The sequence below is a fragment of the Eurosta solidaginis genome, chromosome 2, assembly GCF_040869045.1.
Source record: "Eurosta solidaginis isolate ZX-2024a chromosome 2, ASM4086904v1, whole genome shotgun sequence".
Lineage (NCBI taxonomy): Eukaryota > Metazoa > Arthropoda > Insecta > Diptera > Tephritidae > Eurosta > Eurosta solidaginis.
The window spans coordinates 93,735,443-93,740,316 of NC_090320.1; positions in this window are offsets into that span (position 1 = coordinate 93,735,443).

Genomic DNA, 4,874 nt, shown 5'->3' on the forward strand with positions numbered 1-4,874 from the left:
GCGAATGCGAGAGGTGCACATGATCGACCAAGCAGAAAAGGCGTGGGTTCAAGCGCGGGGCTGTAAAGTGTCGAAGATTATGTGTAGGTCTTACAACCTTAGACTAACACAGTTGCTTCTATCATTAAAAAGAGAGGACTGTAGACTCATGACGGGTATTCTGACTGGACACTGCCTTCTGGCGTCACATGCCTTTAAATTAGGCTTGGTCAGTGATAGCAGGTGTAGGAAGTGCGGGTTGGAGGAGGAAACGATCGAGCACGTTCTGTGCTCGTGCCCTGCACTTGCCAGGCTAAGACTCCAGCTATTAGGAGTGATACAGCTGTCAGATCTAGAAGCAGCAAGTGGCTTAAGTCCTAGGAAGCTCCTAGTATTTGCCAAGAGGACGGAGTTATTTTATAACATAGGTCCTGGTTTTTGATAGAGTTTTTCAGTTTGGTCGTTAAAACAAACTTCTGGTAACACTACGGACTCAATCAGTCTATGTGAGGTCCTCATGGACCGGCCAGTTCAACCTACCTACTTAGTGTAGTTTATAATATATTTGAAAATATTTTTATATATTCGTATTAAACAATCTTTTATTATATACTTTTTTTTCGGATGCTACTCCACATTTGGCATTTTCGAGGAACACTCTCCTCATCATACGCATTATTTCTTCCACCCTGGTAGTGGGGTTTATAATGTCCTCTATTGTGGGTTCCCTTTCCATACCTATTATTTTCCACCATTTCTTTAAGCCTTCTAATTCTTTTTGTAGGTCCCTAGTGTGTCGGGTATTTCCGTCCCACCAATAGAGTGGAATGTCTGAGGAATCTCTTTGCATTTTTATTTATTATTAACAGAGTAATTTTATTTTTAAACCTTATAAAAATGTCCTATGGGCTTTCTCCAAAGGAAAGGTGAAACTGTCTGAAGTTAACTGACTATTTTAAAGAAGTGTCCTAAACAATTTACTTGAATAGTTTTCCTTATTAACATTATTGTATAAAATTCGTTTCTAAAATTTTTTTTTTGTTTTCCATAAAAAAAATTTTTCTAAAGTTAATATTTTTAACATTCGTATTTTTCTTAAAATTGCAAATAAATTTGTTCAAAGTTTAACATATATATACTTCCTACACACTTTTCTTTAAATTTTGACAAAGTAGCTTTATATTTTTTCGATTAATTACGAGTCCTATTTAAAAAAAATGCCTAAGCAAAAACTTCCGTTTTTGCTCATAGTTTAGCGTCCATAAAGGCTGCCCAATTTGTTTCTAGATATACTTATGATATGCCGCTTTTCGCCAATCATGATGCCAGTTTAAATCGTAGTGCAAAGTTGTATACCGTCAGTCGAGTTGAAATATTAGTCCACTTCTTCTATGCGCATACAATTGTATCCAAATTTGTGTGTCGCCAGTTTGGTTGAAATATTTTACCACTTCTTCTATGCGCAATCAGCTGCGTCCAAATTTGTGTGTCGCCAGTTTGATTGAAATGTTTTTTAAAAAACGTTATATCCGTCCATGCTCCTTGTCCAAGTAAAATATTCGCCAGTGTTCTTGATTAGTGGAAAAATTATATTGCTAGGACTTTTTGTTAGTCCTCTTTGGCACTAGTGTGTGCCCATTAAATTTTGACTAATATATTTAATATTTTAATAATTGACTAAAAACTTGGCAGGATATCTGTTCAGCAAGATCTAGCGAATTTTGCTTAATGAGCAAATTTTCAGCTAATTGAAGATCAGGCTGGCAGGATCGCCATGAAATATTTAAATTTATAAAACGAAATGTTTGTCGTTTGAATGTCTGAACATCAATCTTATTTATTAAACAAATTCTTTCTCTTTTATAGATACATTCTTAACCTACACATTCATAATTACCTTAATACTAAAAATATGTACATTTGTATTAACACTAATCATACATGTAAATTTGTATACACGGTATGCATACATGTAGATTTGTAAGCATGGTATGCTTACCTGTAGATTTTTATGCATAGTCTGCATACATGTAGATTTGTATGCACTCTATGCATATATGTAGATTTGTATGCATAGTCTGTATGCATGTAGATTTGTATGCATAGTCTGCATGCATGTAGATTTGTATGCATGCTATGCAGATATGTAAATATATATGCATTCGTCAGCAAATCGATATTTTGTCTGGTTAATTCTCATGATTGGTTGTATGTAAATATTTTAGTGAGAAACTAAAATTGATAATAAGCAGAATTTATTATTTGTGAATAGACAAGAGTTTCATATTCGGCATTCCATTGATGTTAGGTAACCGCTGTGTTAGGTCAATAATTTGTATAATATTGTAATATTATTGAGCTGTTAAAAATTTATTGCATAGGAGTTCATGATGCGTAATGCCGCAAAATGATTTGCATAGGTGGGCATAGACGCTTAATGCTACAATCCCCCTAAAGAGGGTAGAGAAGGGAGGAACATTTAGAAACCCTAGGTCAACGAACTGGACTAAATTTCAGAAACAGGTAGAAACAAATCTGGGACAACCCAAAGAGGTTGCCAATATGGAGGAACTGGAGGAGTCGAATGAATTCCTAACAAAGACGCTTATGACTGCGTATAACAAAGCCTACCCTCTAAGAAGATTTGGAGGAAAGGCAAAGCCGCCATGGTGCAGCAATGAGCTGAGTCTTCTAAGAAGACAGGTAAATGAAATGTTTAAGTTCTCAAAGACCGCGGAAAGCGAAGCGTGTCGGGACGAGTACAGGGATCTATTGAGGATCTACAAGCGTGAAATTTCCAGAGCGAAGAGAATCTCATGGAAAAGTTTCTGTACGGACAAAGAGTGCTTCAGCGAAACAGCACGGTTGAAAAAAGTCCTAGCAAGGGGAAACATAGTCCAGGGACTAATAAAGAAAGAGAACGGGGAATGGTCACGTAATAGTGAGGAATACCTTGAGGTGCTTTTCGATACACATTTCCCATCGAGGACGGTTTAGAAGAGCCAGCAGACATCACTCATACTTCAATCGCGGAGCGGGTAGTACCGGGCTTGGTGACCAGTACCAAGATCGAATGTGCAGTGAAGTCGTTTTCTAAGTTTAAATCGCCGGGCCCAGCTGGTATATTCCCGGCCATGCTACAAGTTTCATGTATGGCGGTCGTGAAATGGGTTAAAATAATATTCGATGGGCGCATAAGGCTGATTCATATACCGCACTCTTGGAAAGCTGATCGTGTACCTATCCTACCAAAGGCGGGGAAGATCGGTCACGTGTATCGCAAAGACTATAGACCCATTAGCTTAACATCATTTCTGCTCAAGACCCTTGAGAGGCTGATAGATGTGTACATAAAATCCAACGGTATACTGCGCTGATCCAGATTACTGTAGCGTTTTCCAAGCGGAAATAGTAGCCGTTACCAAAGCAGTAGAAACCCTGCAAGAAAATAGCCCAAGCTGCAATCGTGTTAACTTTTATATTGACAGTCAAGCAGCAATTAAGGCAATAATCTCGCATATCACAGCATATAAATGCGTGTTATTTTGATAAGGTTTTTCAGTTTGGCCGTTAAACCAAACTTCTGGTAACACTGCGGACTTATTCAGTCTATGTGAGGTCCTCATGGACCGGCCAGTTCAACCTAACCTAACTCGTAATGGCCCTGTGGAGTCGAAAAGGCTGTTCTTTTCTTATCCTCTTCTTTAAGAAATCCTTTAGCCAAGGCTATCGTACTGGAATAATGGGCATGCCCTAGTTTGTCGAGAATTCCCGATAGATTGGATAGTGGAAATTTGTCGTCAACAGTGTATTCGTTGAGCTTTCTGTAGTCCACGACCAAGCGCCATTTTTTTCACCAGAGTTGTCGAGCTTCTTTGGTACAATCCAAAATGGACTGTTGAAGGCTGAGTTACTTTCTCTAATTATACCCTGGGAAAGCATTTGGGTTATTTGGGTTCGAATTTCTTCTTCGTGAATTAAGGGATATCTGTAGGTTTTCGAGTACAAGGGTTTATCTGTTGTTGTCACGATTTCATGACAAACATTTGTTGTGACCGAGAGCTCGTCTCCTTCTTTGTAAAACAGATCCTTAAACTCGCGTAAAACGTTGGTTATTTTAATTCTTTCCTCCTCATTTAAAGGAGAGAGGTCAATGTTGTCTGTATATTAGTAATGTCGTCAAAGATATATGGACAGGTTTGCCGTTCGAAGAATATATTATTTCCAAAAATATTTATAGATCGTTCTTCATTATTAATTTTTGCCTTAATGGCTATGAGGAAATCTTGGCCTATGATTGCGTCGTAGTTCTTGTTTTTAAACTCAACTACCTTCCAAGTCAGAACTCCTTTTGCTAAAAATTGTTTAGGGATTGGTGTTGTGACTTTATATCTAATGCGGTCAGTAACTAAGATAGTTCGATACCTTAAAGGTTTTCCAATTATTTGCTTTTGATAATCTTCTAAAGGAATGCTCGATTTAATTATGCTAATTTCGGACCCAGTATCTATGAGACACCTGATGTTCTGGGGTCCGATAGTAATTATTATTATTGGTAATTTACAGTAAGAGGCAGCATTAAAAAATGTATCTCCTCATCTTCACTTTCCTCTTTTTCTTCTATATTTTCGATATCCATTGGATGACTGCTAACTTGGTGAGTATCTACACTCATTGAAGACAACATAGTCTGCCCTGATTGATTTGTTTTTGAAATATTTTGGCGTGAAGTGCTCACATTGTTACTGCTATTATTCGAATTAGAGAATCGGTTATTGTTCCGAAAACTATTTATGTTAGTATTTGAATCTACAACATTTTTATCACTCATTTGTATTTGTTCATCTGAATTACTTTTTCTTACAATATCAGTTGCATTTTTGTTTCTTCTGTGA